The following is a 20,868-nucleotide window of genomic DNA, read 5'->3' as shown; positions in this document are numbered from 1 at the left end:
ATTACAGCCAGGATGGCATCAAAAGGATCAGAACAACTGGAAAAACAGGAACACAGAAAAAGCTAGCGGACGATTGATCCATAATCAATTGATATTTTTTCATCACAGTGCAGCAGACATCTTTTGCTCCTCTGACCAGTTTCCCGTAAACAAAGATTTTGAGATTAGCATCAAACCCAAACAAATGATGAAAAGTGTGACTCCTGTCAACTAATCGGTACAACCTCTAATAAACACAGGTTGATTGAAATAATAATATAAAGACATTCAATCCGCAATAAACCCAATTAAGGATAGCACGGAAATGCGATAGACAACAATTTCCCGGCGCAATGCGACATGTTAACAAATCGCAAGAGTTGCCGCGTTCACATGAATTGCTTCTGTAGATCAAGCGGAAAGCTTTGCCAAGGGCCACAAACAGCATGAAACTGATTAACATTCAACATCCTCAACGCATTGCAGAACTCGTTGCTTTCTTCAGCGCTATTTGTTTACCCCAGTTGTGTTGATTCCAGAAGTGGAAAGGACCACAAGGAGGTACAGTTACGAGACATCTCTATGTGCTGTAAACAGCCGAGAGAGAAACCACAATTCTCCTGCGGACCCTCGGGGGAGAATCTGACTGGTGGAATCCATCTCAGAGGCCGCAGAGGGCCGGTTAAAGCTCACTTGTAATTACCGCGCTAAATGATTTGACTGCTGTCCCACCGTCCATGGATTTCATGGCCGCTTGGCTGTTTCGTGTCTTCTCGGAGCAACTTTTCCTGGGAGCGGGCGCTCGCCTGTTTCGAGGCCGTAAACGTCTTTGCGGATCGATAACTCGTTTGGGCCGACTTATGGTCCAAAGCTTGTGGGAATATTGTTTTGGAGTCGATGTTTAGCCAGCGATGTGAGGTCTGCATTCCACTGCTGTCGAATGAGACGTGGTCTTAAATCAGTCTTAAATTTGATAGGCCTGTCGTGTACGAAGATTCGAAAAAGTGTCGAGGAACGGCGTCGCATTTGTTATGTCGCGTGCCGATTTAACATGGGAAGATTCAGGAGCTCTGACTTTCCTCGACATGTTTCTCCAAACTGTCATCCTCCCCGCTCGTCAAAATACACAGTGTACTTGCTCGCGCAACAATAAATAAGCATTGAGTACTTTGGAGACGTTCTGAAACGACTGCCGCCTCGCATCATCATGCTTGCGCTCGGAGGAAAAAAAAACAATGAAGCTATGGATTTTCTGGCAGGTATAAACTCAGCAAGGTTGTGGTGAAACGTCGTATTGTGTGTTTGATACTCCTTCATTTCCTGTCTTGTTTATTCTTATTTATGTATTTTTGTGAATATGTGTATTTTGGGACACATACTGGCTGGGATTTGTGAGATCCCTGAATTTCCCAAATTTATGGGAATAATGAAGTGCCTCCCTATTTTGAGGCAAGTTAAAACGGTCTTAAATTTGATTAATCTGGTTTTAGAACAGGCCCTAAATCAAAGTCAAAACATCTCCGATTTCCCCAGACACTTGGGTGTTCAAGAGCGAAAGAAAAGTCGAGTCCGGTGACCTGTCACACTTCATCGGCATTCAGTCCCTCGCCTACTCCTTCGCGATTGTCTGCGAGAAACAAACGAGCGTGGGTCGCTGTGTCGACAGAATGCTGACGAGGCAAAAAAAAAGACAGGAAGATGTCAATGGAATGTGGAGAACGGATGGCGTAAGAACACGATCATCTTGCTCTCATACGTAGATGATGGCCTGAATTTCAATTCTTAATAATTTGCAGACAAAAGATTTGTTACATGAACGACACCCGCACACAAAAACACACACTTGCAGCAACAATCCATCACCATGATCAAGGAGCAAAAAGATGGGAAGTGGCCTCTCATATATCAACCTCTCTAAGCTCGTTAAAGTCAAACACACACGCTCACATGCGCACACGCATTCGTTAATGTACAATGGTATTTATTATCAGCTGTTTATATAAATTTGGTAAGAACAAGAATAAAAAACTTTTTATTAAATATTTTGCGGCCTGTATTTAAAGTTGTTGATCAAATGCATTTATTGCGGTGGTGGATTTAGGTCCCATTTGTCCGTGACGGCAAACTGTTGTACAGAGAATTGAGTCCAAATCTCCCAAATGCAATAAATTGCCACAACAATTAGATGATGATGCAACTTTCACTATTGTAGGAATGTTTCTTGGTTTCTGCCAACCAGTTTCATGTGCGTGCATGGGATTACATCACGTTCCTCTTCGATGAACTCTCTTATCGGTAGCGATGCTAAAGAACTAGAGCAGAGGGGTGTCAAACTCATTTTTTTGGCGGGCCGCATTGTAGTCATAGCTTCTTTCGGAGGACCATTATGACTGTCAACCCAAATAAATGTATGAGCACCTCATATTTTATACAGTAAAAGCTACAAAACAAACAACTCGTTTTCAAATCAGACGAGTAAAAACTGGTCAAATATTAAAAAAAAAAAGATTAAAAGTGAAGACAATTTGCAATTCTAGTAATGACACACGAATTTGATGCACAATTTGTCTTCGCGGGCCACATAAAATGATGTGGCGGGCCGTATCTGGCCCGCGAGCCTTGAGTTTGACACCTGTGAACTAGAGGTAGCAATGCTAAATACAATGCTAACAAACTAAAGGAGCGACTTATATATGTTTTTCTCCACATTTTGGGGCATTTTATGGCTGGTGCGACTTATACTCCGGAGCGACTTGTAGTCCGAAAATTACGGTATCTCCAAATTAATCAGATTTTTTATTTACGTTATTGCTAGCTAACTAAACCGTAGGTATCAGTCCTAAGCAACTATTGTTCGCATTACTCTAAATAGCAGTGCGAGCTAGTTCCTCGTTGAATATGGACAACAGCAGAAAGAGACCCAGCTCATATCCTGCTGCTTGAAAAATAAGTATAATGTATTTTTTTTACATGACATAAATGATAAATTTGCTCTTTCTATTGCATCTTCACCCTCTACATCAAGCACCCACCCCCCGATCTGATCAGCAATTCAAATGAGCCAGGGGCCTTAATGGCTCCTTTTAGCGATGCATGAGCGGGATCAACTGAGGGGAGTCGAGCATTGGATTAATACACACGCGCACATGAATGTGCACGCCCGTACGCAACAAAGTCACTTAATAAAGAGCGGTGCACAATCCAATAAATTCAAACTGCACCAGCAGAAGATTGTGTGCATGAGCGGAAGCCCTGGAGACTCCAAATATTATTACTATGACAATTAAAAATATTTTGTACATTTTAAAACATTTATAACAGACGTATTTTTCACTTTTGTTTCCATGTATCCTCTGTAAAAAATGTCATCATACTATATCAATGCAAATGCATTTTATAATAGCTGTATTTTTGCTGTTTTGAGTCTTAGATGCTTTTATTATTGTTTTTCACGGTCCTAATTCTTTGAATAACAAAGCGAGTTAATCACCACGCGGGATGCAAAACATTGAAATTACACCGGGGGAACATTTAAATCAAAGTGGGTGATATACGCGTATGCCAGTCTGAGTCATCCACATCTGGAAGTCGGAAGCATGGCCAATCTATTTCAGGCTTGGTTGGAATGGTGCACAAACAAAAAGTCTCACTGTGTGAACTCTATGTGGTGCTTGTTGTGACAATAATTAGCCGTAAGCGTTTCAACGTGGCCACTTTGTAGCACTTTGTGTGCACCTGTGGCGCCTGCCGCTAATGGAATGATGGTCGTCCTTCACTTATTTTTCTGTCTGGGTGTGTTTACCTGGAAGAGTTGACATTTCAAGGATGCACTTATCATGTTCTTCTGAGCCGTTTATAAACACCAAATAAAAGAGACGTTACGTAAAACGGGCCATCAGACCTTCCAAGATGTAAATAAACAATGTGGATGATTATTTAAATAAATTATCCAGATGTTGTTGTTTTTTCCAAACACGTGTTGCAAACGAGCATTTTGGTTACCTTGATGACACATTGAGCATCTTTCATAAATTAACGTTAACGCATAAAATGCATTTACGAATAAATATTTTAATACTTTTTGGACAGCATGGATAGATAAATAAATAAAAAAGCTTGTATTGGATCTCATTGTTTATACCGATTGATTCATCTGTAAATGAACGTAAACATGTTTTGATGAAAAAAAATCTTCACGATGAGAGGAAAACAAAATAGAGCATGGTGGTTCCCATTTAAAGCGCTTGGAAACCAGACAAGTCTTACTCCTCCAAATAACCCCCCCCCCCCCCCCCCTTCCACCACTGCCAAAATAACACTACAAATACACAACTGACTTTGTTTGTTCCCATTCCAACTGTAACCATGAAAGCAAAAACGGAAGATGAGGGCGGGTCAAAGAAGCGAGGAAAATAAATTGCAACTCGGCACTGTGTCGTGCGGTCGTTTTGAGGCCGTAAGAAAGGAGTGCGTCTTGGGGAAACTTCTGGAAGCAATTGAGGGCTTCACACACACATACACACACACACGCTTGTAGTTAAAGTCCCATGCAGCTGGTCATTCAGGAGCCTCCTTTCTGTCCAGCTGCTGTAATGAGAGCCTGTAAATCTATTTGTGGTACAAGACCCGGGTCACGTTTCAGGCGCTTTCTCTTATGGGCTTCACCTTGAAAAAACACACTTATTTCATTTTTTTTTTTATGACTTAAAACTCCGGACATTGTCTCTGTCAGAGGAACGCGTAGCCATAAAAACGCCAAGGTGAGGCATCCCCCCGGGTCGCTAAAAGTAGCTAAGTAAATATGATGTTAATTGTATGGCAGCAGCCGATTTGGAACCTTTGCTGAAGAAAATAAAAAAATATGCACATGAGTATTGTTATATTGTCTGTCTACATGGGCTGCTTCACCGTTTGTGTTCAGAAAGGGTTTCAACCCCATGGTTATCAATGCTACACGTTAGCTCGGCTATGGCGTTTCGCATGATGTGTTAGCGTTGTGTGCTAGCAGAGAGTTGTAAGGCAAAGTTGTGCAGTTGGCAGTTTTCTTTGGCTTATGTTCAGTCCAACTGCAGTCGCAATAAACCGCTTGAAGATTCTTTTTTTATCAAAATGCTGAGTGCAGAGATCAGTCTGCCGTTCATATGTTGAGAATTTAACCTAACCTCAATTTAGACCAGTCTGAAAGACCGCTTTTTGCTATTTTTTCCTGCATATCACTTTAAAATTATGCTTTAGCTTGATTTTAATCAAGGAATCCTCTTTTTTTTCAGCTTTTATGGGCTACAAATGACTCTGAGGGCCAGATGTTCTTCGTGGAGCTTTGAGTTTGACACCTGTTTGCAAGACCGAGAAAAATGCCTGCAAGGGTGAGTTTCCAACTTCCACTTTTGTTCTTTAAAAAGAAAAAAACGGACTTTTTTGTCATGTTGTCGTCAAACCTCAGTTGGCAGTTTGTCAGCGTTCCAGCGCAAAGGCCTTAGTTCGCTCTGACGGCCAACAGTTGGAAACAATTATTGAAAGCATCTTCACTTGTGTGTGTGTGTGTGAGGCTGAGACACCGAGCCATAACAGTGTCAGCATGTGGAATTGATTACATTTGTAATAAGATCCTTCAAGAAGACAAAGCGCAGGGTGAGAAAAGAATTCGAGGTAGTAAAGCAAAGGTAATGACCAGAGTTGACTTTTGACAATTTTCTCTTTCATTGTCATTTAACCACAAAAACAGCACATCCGTCAGTGAGATCTTTTTTTCAAAATTAGTTTAAGAGTGCCTTTTGAATGATGGGCCTCCCAAAGCTCCACAACGCTGCTAAGAAGATGCCGAGGGCTGGTGGTACAGATGCACACAAAGGGGACTACACACACACACTTATTGGGAAGGCCTGGAGCGTTTCCTCCCGCTGCCAGGATGCAGCAGTCATGGCCGCAAGCGAGAGTTAAAAATGGATGGGGGGGGGGGCAACTTCAGGAGTGAACAAAAGTCGTCTTGGCGTTCCGTCTAATTCCAGACGACTCCCCTCACAGAACATAGTGAGATTAGAGTGTTGAAGTGTGTCTCAGTGAGGCGTTCTGTGATGTGGCGCTAAATACACTTTGGAGCTGCCCAGACCGTGTGTGGGTGTGCTGGAGGCATGTACCACCAGGCTCAAACCCGCAATCCAGGACGTTTTTTCAGATTGGTTGAGGTGTCGGCTCCCTTTTGCTCCTCGTTATCATGGCGACGTGATTATGAGGCAATAAAAAGCGAACATGAAGCATCTTTTTAAAGGTGTGTATGAACCGCGGTGACATCAAGATCAGCCCACTTTTTTATGACACTTTTTAAAAGCTCTTTTTATATCGTCTGGACTTCCCTTAATTGGTGAAAAAACGAACAATTCTCTTAAATGAAAGAATCCCAAAAGAAGACGTCATGATGAGGTTGTTTTTAGGATTTAATGTGTTTTTTTACACCGCTCTTTTAAAGTGAAAAAAAAAATAATTCCATTAGCCCTAAGGAACTATGATGTCATTTTCAGTCGACAGCAATTTAAAATAAAAATGAACATCTTCCTGTTCAAGTTCAAACTGTGCAACAAATGTGCTACTTGGTGAAAAGTACCGTAATTGTCGGACTATAAGTCGCACCGGAGTATAAATCGCACCAGCCATAAAATGCCCAAAAAAGTGAAAAAAAACATATATGTATATAAGTACCCCCCCCCCCCCCCCACCCAAACTATGAAAAAAAACGCGACTTATAGTCCGAAAATTACGGTAGTCGTAGTTTGGAGGTCCAAACCAAAAACAAAAGTATGACATCGTCATTGTCGGTGAGCATGTTCAAAATCCAGATGCGGGCGTCTGCGCGTGAACAAATACGAAAGGTCACATCTGGTGTGAATCCCGTAAAGAGGTTACGAGGTGTCTCGGGACTCATTTGTGCAGGTGTCGTTTGCACCGCTATGTGTGTTTTCACTTTCTCGAAACCACACGTGCACACACACACACACACACAAGAATACCTCGCTAAGCCGTGCTAAAACCTCCAGATTAAGATAGGAAGGCAGCAAGGAGACACTGACATGCAAACAATCCGCCAAGAAAAGCTGCAGCTGCCGCTTCTTTCCACTTAGATTAGCTTCAATGCTATTTCACCCGTTCACACGTCTACACCCACACACACACGCACGCCTTTTTTGGCACACGGCATCCCAACACGATAACAATTACATTCCGACCAGTGATAAAGTAGTAATTTCACGGCCTGTTGCTTAAACTGTGGCATCCCTGCAAGCTTAGCGCGGAATGGTGTATCTGCTCGTTTATCCCCCCGATGGCCTCCCCAATGACCGCCGCCGACGGGGCAACGGGAAGTGAAATACTGCCAATGGCCGCCCAAATGACGACGGTGTAAAATGACGAGATTAACATACGGGTTCGCCGTCCGTGCGTGCGACCGATGGTGGTCCTTAAAGGTCCTTTTACTTTCAAGTTTAAAAAAAGGTTTGCTGTAAATGAGTTTTTGTCAACGTATGTGTGTGCGTGCGTGTGTGTGTGTGTGTGCGTGCGCAGTAAATACTGCTGCCTGCATCCATGCCAAAACTGTTGCTCACTTCCCGCTGATCATTCTATTACAGACACACAACTCGCACACCTGCTCTCTCTCCCCCCTCACACACACACACACACACACACACACAAAATTGCACATGCATGGTGAAAATGTCCCTTAACGCATCAGGGGTCTGCCTCTAAATGTTGGACCACCCCTCGCTGAGACTACTGATTGAAAATAACATTTCTCTTGCACGCACACAAACACACACAGGCGCACAAAGTTGGGTCAGCATGCAGTAGTTGCATGGCATTTTGTCTTTAAAAGCCCGAGCTTCTATTTGGAACACTATTTTGACTTTGGTCAAAACACAGACAGACGCTTTCAAGCCAAAAAATTGATTTAAATGCACTTTCTGATTTGTAACTTTAATTTGTGTTGAAACATCCCACTGTTAAAGCTCATATTTGAAACCTCTAAATTTGCAACAACTTTGAATTTGTTCATGCACCACTTTCTTTTATTAACTCTTGTTCTCCTGTTTCCTCGCAAGCAATGACTTTTCAGTCACCGTCGCCCTCCAGAGGGTCGACTTCCGCTCTGTTTGTTCCGACCTTTCCGAAAACAGATGGCGAGACGCTAAGCGGCCGCACGTCCCGAATGGAAAGACGAGAGTAAGGAGACGAGAGGGCACAGACGCGGGAACAATTCTAATCTTGATGCGTTGCGTACAAAAAAAAAAAAGTTTAAAAGTCATGCAGTTCTTATTTGGACCTTTTTCACCTTCTATTTGTGACACATCCATCAATTTTCTTTCCATCCATACGTCTTTGGACTACTGATGCGCTTTGCGGCCTACATAAGTGAACGATACGGCGCTTTTAAACACTCGCCCTCTGACGTTACATGCATGATTGTACACGTGGTGACACACTTTAAAAGTAATATAAGACAGTTGTTCAACTCGTGGAATCCCCCAAACGTGCTACACCTCAACCACAAAATTCCAGGAAATGTATTTTGTCGGGACATCAGTAGTCTTTATTTTATTTTATTTTATTTTATTTTATTTTATTTTATTTTATTTTATTTTATTTTATTTTATTTTATTTTATTTTATTTTATTTTATTTTATTTTATTTTATTTTATTTTATTTTATTTTTATTTATTTATTTATTTATTTATTTATTTATTTATTTATTTATTTTTTTTTTTTATTTTTTATTTTTTTTATTTTATTTTATTTATTACCGTATCTCTAGTACACTCATATGAAACTTCCACAAGCTTTTGTGATAAATCCACTTTCCGTATTTCCTATGGGAAAATTGCAAACAAAAACAACTTGGAAGTCAACCAACGTCACGGAACACAAATTATGTTTGACTTTTGCAGCTTCCACTGCACTTACTTCACTTCCAGTAGACATTTTGGCAGCTAGAAGAGGATAAAAGACTGAAATTGAAGCTTTTTTGCTGCCTTGCTTTTTTTTTTTCTTTTTTTTAAAGACACCCGTCATTGCGGTCCGGCGGCTTTCAAAAGACGGAAAATGCAGAAAAAGAAAGAAAATGAGTGGCATGGTGAACGGATGGATGGCAAAGAGTAGAAATTGGATAGTCTAATCTTCTTCTTTTTTTTTTTTTTTTTTTTAGCATTACAAGATAACTAGACACTCAGATCCAGTAATCATCAAATCATCAAACGGTAAACTGAGAGACAGACGAACCGCCATTGGACGCTCTACCCGCGACGTAATGATCTCCATATGTGGCTACGCACACACACACACACACACACACAACAGATGCCAAAATAGACGGAAGAAACAGTGCGTTCCATTTTTCCTTTCAGACATTGCAGCAGCCAAAATGCTTCCTCGCTTACGTTTCCAATGAAATATGTCAACTTGTACAAATTGTGAGGCCGTGTGAAAGTAACACACTTAACATATTTTCCAGTCACATGGAATATTCCTCAAGACGCATGCCTTCAGCAGCTACGTGTTTACGGCCATCCCGGAGTCAAGCTTGTCCGACCCACATGACATTGATTAGGCAGGAGGTTGCGTATAAATTGCCGTTTAGTTACCTAGTTGACTTTGTTAGTTCTTTGTTGGGTCGGTTTAGCCTCGAATCTACCGCCGACTGGACTTTTTTTGTTTGAGATTTGCCTTTAAGCCAAAAGGCTCTTTGTTTTAAAGTTTCAGTTGCGGAACCTCTATACCTCGTGGGTGTGTCTACTCTGGTGATAAAAAAAAAAAAAATGTCCTTGGTCAATGGATAGCAATCAGTCGTCCCGTTTGGTTGCTCAGCGGTATATTTCCCAACGCCCGTATCCCCAAAATTACAACTTTGAATTTCTTGTGAACAACCGAGCAGCATCTTCCCATGACCCACTTCGGCTCCCGAAGCCGACATTGACAAAATGAGACTTTGCTTCCTAAGGAATGTTTTCACTGGAGCGGCTCCCGGGGCGAGGCACTATATTTAACACTTTGCTTGCACATCCTGCATGTCAGCACCTCTAAAAAAAAAAAAGTCGGGATCGGGCACCCCAACTGAGTCGGGGGACCTTTCACGGGTCAATTAGAGTGACTAATTGCACCCAGGTTGCTTTGCGGCTGACAAAACTTCTGTGATGACACCATCTCGGCCTGGCCGATTCGACATTTGGCTGACCTTTGGGTGGCGAGGTAACGAGACGGAGCGATGGACGGAAAAAAAAGCCGGAAAGAAAGCAGACAGACGGCGCATTCCTGCCGTTGTGCAGAAAGTAAATGTGTCCCCTGGGCATGTCAGAAACACTCATTCGGATCTTTCCCAGTCCGCTCGTCAAAGCCCGGACTGCAACCCATCAAAATTTGCGCCATGTACCTGAACTCCCCCACACACAATTCCCTGTTGGATGCTCCAGAGAGCCTGTCGGCTAACTTCTTGTTTGTCCAATGAAACAAAGACTCGACTGTTTCCTTTTGTACCTCTCTTCGGCGGTCTACAGAAATCAGCTTTTACGCTGCCAGTGTTTTCTTTTTGGCCCCCCTCTGAGTGAAAGGCTGGCACAATCAAAGGTGGTGGGAGACGAAGGCTGTGTGGGAGATCTGTTAGAGGCAGGAAGCTAGCGATATGTAAGGGGAATCCGGTTTCTTGTCGCTGGGATGATTGGACAAGAGCAATGTGTCCGAGTTGGCAAAATGGGAATTTCCTGCCTATGTTTTGTTGAATTATTTCAGCAAGTCCTAGCATGAAATAAAATGATCTGGATGCAATTTTACGTAGCCCATACATTGATTTAAGAATGTATCAAAGCTAGTTGGTAGTAAATATTGATTTGACTGTAAATAGACGGAAATAGTCTTGCACAGGACAAGTCACTTGGTAACCTTGATGAAATGTCATCCGAGTAGCGTAAGTATTTTTGCAGCAAATTTTGTTAAGAAGGCGGTTGTGCCTTTTCCTGGTGTTTGTCAACAAGCTGATATCCCGCGTCAGGGGAGGACAGCAGTTCGCTGCTTTTCACATTAAATTCATATCCAGCGTGTCGGTGCACTTCCTCGGGATGAAGTCGGAGTGAAGGTCACCTTCTCACTTTTAATTAGAAAATAAAACGTACCTATTGGTGGGATTTTCCACATTGCCCTTACTCCCATTAAAAATGTCCCCGACGTGCCACGCTACCGTTTCTCCTGCGTCTTCCCTCGATAAAGCATCCCCAAAGTTTTGCGGGAATCGGTTGCTGGCATTTGTCTGTAGCACGACGGATGCCAAAACATAACAAAATTCAGCTGGCGGCTCATGACAAAGACGAGTCGGTGGTGTCGGTCCAGTCGATGCGGGGCACAAATGTGCAACGTTTGAGACATCAAAGAAACAAGAGCCGCCAGGAAGCTTAATTGTGTTGTTGAAGGCCAACAAGCTCCGAGCTGGACGCTACGACGAGAACATGAAAAGTTTCCCGCAATTCCCCGAGTCCGTGTGGCTTTTAAAGCGTGACGGCACAACGGTTTGGAAAGCAGCTGGCACAACATAAGCGCCCGCAACAATAATCAGGTTTGGGATTTTTTTTTTTTTTGCTTTATACTACAACCATGAGAACTAGCACTTAGAGCATGAAAGCCTAACAACCAAAGAGAATTTGTTGTCGGGGGAGGTTTCACTCCAAAGGATTAATTAACACTAAATGGCTGTTTTTGAGATAAGAGAGCGCCTTCTTGCTGAGGCCAAATGAGTCTGAGTTTGATCCAGCATCTCATTCCTCTCTCATCTGCCTCTTTCATTGGAAGGGATGTTTACATGGACACTAAGAAAAGGATCATCACATATGCATGGGAGCCTCCAAACGAAAATATGAAAGAAAGATGACACAAGAATCTCACGAGATCCGATAAAAGATGTCTATCAAACGTTAGCTGAGGCGATATTGCCTCTTAACTCAAAGTATTGACAAATCAATGGCGTAAGCAACCAGCTAACCGACCTAGCTGTTTTCAATATGTCGACCCTCTCATAAGTCATCTCAAATCCGCACGTTAGAACCCGACGGTCGTCGCCGCAAATCGCCATAGAAACCCATCTGCTGTAGTTTGAGTGACAGCTGTCGAGGGTGACAATTTAATCTCAACGGAGACGTTAAAAATGCAGCGCGGAACGTGGCCGTGCGCGCTACAGATGGGCGGGTGACAGAGTGAACATACGGACGAACAGATAGAACCACACATTGACATGATGCTAATGAGTCTCTGTTCCTAATATTTTGAGCGCTTTATCACGTTAGCCTTAAAGTTGTGTACCTAACCGATCGGCCGCAGTGGAGCTCGAAAGGGTCATGACTCTTGGCCGGGGTCGTGTTTGTTTTAAGGCTTAACGTGTCCTTTAGGGGGCCTCGTTGGTATGACGGGAATGTCGATAGTTTATGTAGTGCATGACCCCGAGTAGACTCGAACTCGGTTTTGTTTCTTTTTACTTTTGAAACAACAAGATTCAGTTTCACTATCGCTTTCCGAATGATGGAGCACTTCCTGTCCGGTCTGTGTACTGTTAACGGCATCCAAGATGTTTAAGGGAAATAGTTCTGTGACTCCAACAGCACAAGGATAGTTTTTACTGTTTGATGTTTTCTACAATACGGTGGTTATTGAGCTTTTGTTGTAAGGTCAAGACTAGGAAAAGGCACATCTAAAACATTTGAGATTCCCACCTTACACAAAACGATCGAGATGAGGGGAGCGCGCTGTTTTTTGTCTGCGGTTGTAAAAATTGGGAGGTGTAAGGCCAGCATAAGGTAGTGAAAGCCTCGCTTTGCTTTCCCTGCCAGCGCTCCATTGTGGACGATTAGCGGCGCCTGGCATCTGTAGTGGACGTCGATGGCTGAAAGCAGACTGACGAGTCTCGTAAACGACAGCTCCGTGGATTTTACAAGAGAGGGGCAGCGATTTTTACGAGCGGTGGTGCTTTAGCTGCCTTTTTACCCTCATGAGTTTTGATATTTCAACATCCTGAGATGTCTTAAGTATGCCAAGGTGGACTAATCCCTCTGTGCAGCTCTGTTGGCATTGTTTACAATATTGCCACTGTCCAACATGTTTTTTTCTTTTAATCTCAAAAGGTTCAGATATGAGAGCAGAATGGGGTTGATTTACGCAACATACTCAAACAAATATCATCCAAGCTTCCACATATAAACCAAATGTACTTTGTAAAAGTATCATCTGGTTTAGAATGTTTCATTTTTTTTAAATAAATACCAAAATAGTAACGAGAGAACAACAGTTTTCCGCAGGGGCATCAATTACCGTTCGTGGCGGGGGTCGGTCCCTATTCACGGGGGGGTTTACAGTACCGAAATAATCCCCAGCAGGCTTCCGTGTGTGTAAATAACAACTCAGGCCCAATCTCTTTCTAAATCTGCACATGTCGTTTTCCTGAACAACCTGCTGAGTTACACTACCACCCGATGGCCTTTGATTGACGCCTGGCACGGTGCGACACGCAGTGGGTTATTCCCTTTGATGGAATACATCTATTCCGACGTAGCATTATCAATGCCTAACCCGGCAGGAGATCCCCATACGTGCTTGCAAACATACGTGTAGGGATCCCCTGTTTCTCGCAGATGCGTGGACACGTGTGAAGATTAGATTGAATCAATGCAAGTACGCAAAGACATGGAAACGACGCAGGCGTCAAGGGAACCAGTTGATCTAATCCCATGCGCACGTTGTACCGAGTGCGTGCAAATTTAGTCGACTGGAGGAAGATTTGCATCACATTCCCGTGAATATAATGCGCTCATATTGGCGGGAGAAAAGTCACAAGACTGAAAAAGCCTCGTTTTCACCTCGCGCGACGGTTCATTTTGCTACTTTTCAGAAATGTGCCGTAATTTTCTGACTATAAATCGCGGTTTTTTTCATAGTTTCGGTGGGGGGGGGATTTATACTCAGGAGCGACTTATATACATATATATATATGTTTTTTTTTTCTTTTTTGGGCATTTTATGGCTGGTGCGATTTATACTCCGGTGCGATTTATCGTCCGAAAATTACGGTAAACAATAATCCAGAAAGTGCAAAGTTATGAAATATTTCTTTACCAACTGACACTGCCCCCTACAGGCCCGGCATACATATTTATTCAATCTGTGTGAACTCGGAATGTTGCTTCGCCTCACCTGCTGCTTAACTGCACCAGCTTGTGCTGTAAATGTGAGGAATTGAAGAGCAGATCCACACATTAAAATGCGTCGCTGCCTCCGAGGGACGTGTTAGCATTCCGAGTGTGTCGCTCACACGCACGTGTATTCTCTTAGCGATTTATCTCGACGCCAACCCTTTTGCTGTCACATAAACATCATCTGACTATCTTCCATCCATCCATTTTCTATATGGTCATATACCGCACTAAAGGTTTTCAAAGTAAAACACCACTGGTTATCTCGAGATCATTAAGACGGAAAAACCCAAATTAACTGGATTGAAATATTCATATTTCCCTTTGATCAGAAACAACAACTACATCCAAACTTGAGAAGAGTACGGATTGACAACAAAAAAGAACATATCCAAGTCATTCCGTCAGCCTACACAGACATTCGACATCCGGGATGTACTCGTTGATCTCGTCCGCCCCAGCTGGGTTGTGGGCCATAATTCACTCAACCGAATTTAATGTTTTCATGTCAACACCATCCGGCCGCCGCATCCATCACTCAGTGTGTTAGCGTCAAATCAAAAACGTCAGGATCGCACACACAGGGGAGCGCCTTTCGGGGCTGCGCGGCAAACACGTCCAGCCGAGCCTCACGTCTGCCTTTGTAATAAACACTGAGAGAGCGAGGTTAGCTTCACTCGCAGCTGTGACTTGAAGGCGGGCCAGCCGGCCCGGCACAGCCAAGCAGCAGTTTGAGGTGTCAACTGTCAGGACTGAAGGCTGGCCAAGGCCTGCACAAACGCCGCCAACCTGTTGGCATGACTCGAGGAGGAATGTCGTGCGATCCCCCATGCTGGAGTGGGCTGGATCAATTTCACTTTAATGTGCACACGCGCACGCACGCACACACACACACACACACACACACACACACACACGCTCTCCAGTGAGTTGTATTTCACCCTCACCGCTCTGAGTTTCCATCCAAAACACTTGCTGGAGGAAGACAGATGGATGGACTGAGGCAAGTGCAGATAAAGGTGCGATGGATGGATGGATGGATGGATGGATGGATGGATGGATGGATGGATGGATGGATGGATGGATGGATGGATGGATGGATGGATGGATGGATGGATGGATGGATGGATGGATGGATGGATGGATGGATGGATGGATGGATGGATGGAAAGAGGGATGGACGTACTGACAGACATAAAACGACTCCCTGAACAAATGCGTGGATGTTCTTCAGTTCCTCCAACTGTCGATAAACATCATTCATTTTATTCAGCAATTACCTGTGTGGTAGTACTGATGATTTTTTAATTTTTTTATTTTATTAATAAGATCAAGCATGCACGATATCCAAGCTGAGCTGAGCCTGCGGCGTCTTTTTAAGGAGCTTCTTTGCAATTTGTTGCTTTCATCTGTGCTCACTGACTAATAAGATGCTCCAGAAATGTCACTTGCTGTTTATTGGCAATGTTGGCGAGATGGAGACGGCTCTCCAGTACGCGCGCACGCACAAACAACGTGGTTCGTGTTGATAGAAATATCAGCATTTTTTTTTTATCATTATCAAGAAAATAAGCAAAACAAACATCCTCAGCCATCTTGTTAAAATGTGATTTAAAGTCGCGGGATAGTGCCGGCGTGCTTATTGTCAAATTTTTTAAATGACAGTCCAGTCGGTGGTTGAGTCCTTCCAAGTGCAGAAGAAAAACAAAATGTTATTTTCAGCGTTCCATTATGAAGAGCATCTATGTAACTTTCCTCACTTATTTTTTTCAAGCCCCACTCTGCCTGGCATTGGTGAGAAAAGTGCGAATAGAGTGTGGCGGTAATAAAGTTTTCTAAAATGAAAGTCGCACGCGCACGCGCACATGCATGCACTCGTAAAGACAGATGGACGGGTGGCCAGATAAAGATGGCGCTATCTGGAATGTAATAAATCTGAAGCAAATGAATCTGTTCTTCTGGGCGAGGAGCTGCAGGCCATGATGGCGTACAAGTAATAACTACTCCCCCCCGCACACATCTCCTCGGCTCAGACCGATAAAAGATAACCTTTTATAAGACTTTAAAAAATGTAAATCATGCCTAAACTGCTGAACCGAAGTAGCCTGATAAATCAACATGTAATAATTATTTTTCTTGTTTTTATTTATATTTTATTTCAACATGTTCAGCTTCTTTGAGGTTTTCTTTTCAGACCTGTTTTGCCTTTTGAGTCTCTTCAGAACACGAGCAGTGATGCAAGCAACGAGTTAGGCTTGACTTGAAATGGTTCCAAAAGCACTCAGGGTCAAAATGGTCCAAATCGTGCGTCTTTATTTCCAAGGTGTGAAAAGATAATTTCCCCTTTTGTTTTTTGTTCTTAGGCCGACCGCCTGTGATTTCTCAAGAGCTGTGAGAAAGAGAGGAAAGAAGCTGACTTTCCTTTAAAAGCTTTTCTACAGGGAGCCGATTTTGATCAACTTGCAAAGTGAGTGCCGTCTTTCTGAAACATTCCATTTTTCATGCCTCCCGTGAGTCATGTCTTGTAGCCGTTTTAATGTAGTGAATTCAAAAACACTCTTGCACGTGATGGAAGTAGTGAAGGGAATTTGGGGCTCTTTTTTTCAAGGGACGCTTCTTTCGGCTCGGCTACTGAAAATGAATGTTTGTGTTTTGGGGCTCCTTTGTGGCGTCTCAATTTTTTTGTTTGTATCAGTTAGTTTCAAAACAAATAATGTACACTACCGTTTTGGGTCACAAAATTGTTTGGGTCACCCCAAACTTTTGAACGGTAGTGTAAATATTATTATAATAAAATATTATGAATTAAATATTGTAAATTATGTTATTTGTATAAGATTATATATAATCTATGAATATAAGTATACATATATATTATACGATTTTTTACACAGAAGATTATATATATAATCTATAAATAATTATCTAAATAAATATATACACCACCGTTCAAAAGTTTGGGGTCACCCAAACAATTTTGTGACCCCAAACTTTTGAACAGTAGTGTATACTACACAGCTGTTCCCTTGAAATTTTACATTGACGGGTCAAGCTTAGTACTTTATCAGAACACCGAACAAAAATGATCTCTCTCTGAATCGCTGAGAGAAAACATAAACACCTCAGCAGGAGTACATCAAAACCCGTTAACATGCTCAACTGCTGGCGCTCTGCATGTGGGGGAGGCGAAGCGAAGCCTCATAAGGCGGGTCATATTCAAGTGGAAGACTTTTAAAGCGTCTTCAATCACATCTCAGACCTATTTCACCTGCTTGCGGAGTAGAAAATGAATCCGGGGTTGGCTGGGATGGTGAAGTGAAACTAAAAAGTTCCAAAGTTGAAATGCATCATTTTTCAATTGGAGCTCTTTGAGACGTTAAATCGTATGCGCCGCACCTTATCTCAAGCCGGTTGATGTTTGTGACGTTTCAAATGCTTTATACTCCCTTTGGACCAAATTTCTTCTCCGGTAGTTTCACTGTCACTATATTCTGCATTAAAACGGATATTTTTAACATTGGCTAATTTTCCAATGCCTTGGGGGTTCACTAAATATAGTGCAGGACTTTCGATGTTAGTACCTCACCCCACCCCTGTCTGCTAATTAAACCCTGCCATGATTGTAAAAAAAAAAAAAAAAACGCACATCATATAATCTTAAATGCCCTAATGCGCAGGATAGCGTCTGTAATTGGATTTTGATTGGTTGCTAATGAAGATGCACTTCCTGTGGAAGAGACGTGACAAGTCATCTGCTTTAGCGCAATGCACACAAACACCCGCGTCAGATGATCAAACGTCAACACCTTGAGCTGTCAATCAAATATTTGTCTGGAAAATATGCCCGAAATGTCATATAAATGTCGAATCGTCTCGCACAGTCTCATGAAACTACAGAAAATACACGGGAAGTTTTCTAGTTTGTTATGAATTGACCATTTTAGTCTTCCAAGTTGTTGGGTTTTCACCTTTTTATCCTTTTCATATTTGTTTTCTCTCGGTAGGGATTTTAATGGATTTGCTTTTCGTCTAGTCGTTCTTGCTCAGCACTTTGTTGGGACTTCATCATAATTCAACGTTGAGGGATTTATTTGTGACGGTTACAAAGAAAAAAATGCCTGACATCCCTCCCACCCCCCAAAAAATGTAATTTATATGTTGATCTCTTCAGATGTGCTGCTTCTATGATAATCGGAAACACTACCAAATGTAAATAATGTATTGTCCCCATGTTGACAATGTCATTTCAAAATTTCAATTTCAAAAGGCCCCGCCCACTTCATCAAATATGCTACTTGTTGCATGACACATAATTGAGAACTCGTTACATGCTAGCCAAATTAATTCACGCTCTACTTTCAATATTATACTTACAATACTGGCATGTGACACGAGCTACATGCTGCAGGATGTGTTTCGTGCTTTTATTATGCGGAGAGATGCTGTGCTAGTTGCTAGATGATGAATGCAAAGTTGTGCATGTCACATGCTATACGCTAGATTATGCATGTGACATGATACATGATACATGCTACAGGGCATTTGCGAGATGGGTGATTTTCAACTGGTCTGGCTAGAGGAACCACAATTATTTAGTATACAGTTGACTAGCCGCAACCAAAATGGAGGAACAAGATCTCGAATGTAATGATTTTGTATTTATATTTATATATATAATTTCAGTTGTTTGGCTCAGCACTTTAAATGAATGTTTTTGTGTTTGCAATGCTAGATGAGTTATTATTACTAGTTATTTTGATAGCATAAAAGCCTGAGGCAATACAAGTGAGCTCTTGGTTTAAAAATACATCATGCAGTGTGATTTTTTATTTTTGTCGTCTCCTCAGTATGCATAGTTTGTACGTTAATCAACACTATTTTTCATTTTGCACAAGGGGGGAAACCCTTTCTAACAATGGACACTTGTTGTTTTTGCTGTGATTTTGGGTTTTTCCTAGAAAGTTTTTAAGATTTGTTTGGTACCGTCTTCATTTTGAAACAAATGTTAAGTTGTGGTTGGAACACTACTTTGACCCGAATTACAGATACATTTTACACATACAAGTAACTGCACAGAGTACTAACCCACCTTTCTCCGCCAGCTTGTTTCAAAGTGCTTTAAAAAAGAAACGCATAAAGTGCCTGACAGAAAGTATCGGTCTTCCCCTTCCTTCTGCAAACAAGTCGTAATCTTTCATCGTAGTATCGATCCGGCGGCAGCTCTGCGTGGCTTTATGCAAACGAGGCCATTGACATTGATTTCATGTGTCATCTCACCATTTGCCAGACACTTTTCTTAAATCACCACATGCCCTTAAAAAAAAATGACGACAGGATGAAGAGCTCTTTCCCTTCCTGCTAATCCGCTGACACGTTTCATTAAATCAGAGTAAGTCTTCATCTTCCTCTGTGACTCAAAGTATCGACTAACCTGCGCTAAAGTCCTCTATCATGAAGCTCCTTATTGAGCCCATTACAAACACACACACACACACACGCACACAATGAATAATGCATAAGATCAAGTCAGATTAAATGAACTTTTTTTTTCCATAGCACTCAATTGAATACGATTGAATGATTAAAACAAGAAGGGAGTGTGCTCGCGAGCCATCTGTTTTTATCCTTCTCAGGGGCAGCCATATTGTCACTCGCTGTGATGTCATTTTCAATTGGCAAGTGTCAAAATGGCCAATGGTAATATCGATTTGTAAAAACAACACATTTGCCGTGGGCAGGTTTTATGTTGTGCTATATTTAGCAGTTAAGCGAAAGAAAGCAATATTGGACCATTCAGATACCGTAATTTTCGGACTATAAGTCGCGTTTTTTTGTCATAGTTTGGGTGGGGGGGCGACTTATACTCAGGAGCGACTTATATACATATATGTTTTTTTTTTTTTTCACTTTTTTGGGCATTTTATGGCTGGTGCGACTTATAGTCCGGTGCGACTTATAGTTCGAAAATTACGGTACTAAAAAGCCAAATGTTGCTTATAGCATTACTTAAATGGGTTCCCACTTCCTGTTGCCGAATTGGTAATTTGTCCCAAAATATCCGTCTCCCTCTAGGCTCTTTTGTCTTTTCACTCTTTCATCAGTGGTGATTAAGCAGACGGATCGTTATTAACATTCTTTGTCCTTAACGAGCAGCCCGGTGTCATTTTCACACCTCCATCCTGGTGACAGTTGGAAAGATGCGTATTATTTGCGTTAAGTGCAGTCGTGTAATATTACCGGCAAACCAAATTTTGCCCATTTTGTATTTAATATCGTGTCAGATTCAGTTGACTCATCTGAGCTATTGCCATAGTAAATGGATTCAAAGTATGGCAACATTTGAGGGTCAGAAAGTCTTGAGAAAAGATCTCCTTCCGAGAAGCTCAATGGACACAAAATGTCTGCAGGGCCTGAACTCTTTCCCCGCAGTGCAATCAATACGCCTGCCGTTTGAAAACACATTCAGCAGGCGTTTGCTTCAGGTTCATTTCATTTTCCATCCAGTTTGCTGCTGTTCTCACTTTGAGAGGGATACCTCTCTTTGTCTCTTTCTCTCTCTCTCCATTTTGCACACACATCCCCGAACAGACACATGCACGGGGGTCCGTGCGCACTCAAGGGGCAGGCGCTCGGTGGCCATTCATCCAAGGAGTGAGTTGAGTAATGAGTGGTTTTAGTGGAGGGG

The 20,868-nt window shown here is 42.2% G+C and overlaps 1 long non-coding RNA gene across 1 annotated transcript in view; it reads left to right on the top strand.

Moving 5' to 3' along the window:
• LOC133158535 (uncharacterized) overlaps nt 1-20,868 on the top strand; it is a 191,405-nt gene that overhangs the window by 76,131 nt on the left and 94,406 nt on the right. Inside the window, exons 5-6 of the long non-coding RNA XR_009715230.1 lie at nt 5,250-5,345; nt 16,547-16,650. This is a non-coding gene — a long non-coding RNA (uncharacterized LOC133158535). The remainder of the gene's footprint in view (nt 1-5,249; nt 5,346-16,546; nt 16,651-20,868) is intronic.

The sequence above is a fragment of the Syngnathus typhle genome, linkage group LG8, assembly GCF_033458585.1.
Source record: "Syngnathus typhle isolate RoL2023-S1 ecotype Sweden linkage group LG8, RoL_Styp_1.0, whole genome shotgun sequence".
Classification (NCBI taxonomy): Eukaryota; Metazoa; Chordata; class Actinopteri; order Syngnathiformes; family Syngnathidae; genus Syngnathus; species Syngnathus typhle.
This window is presented reverse-complemented; position numbering and strand designations above follow the sequence as displayed.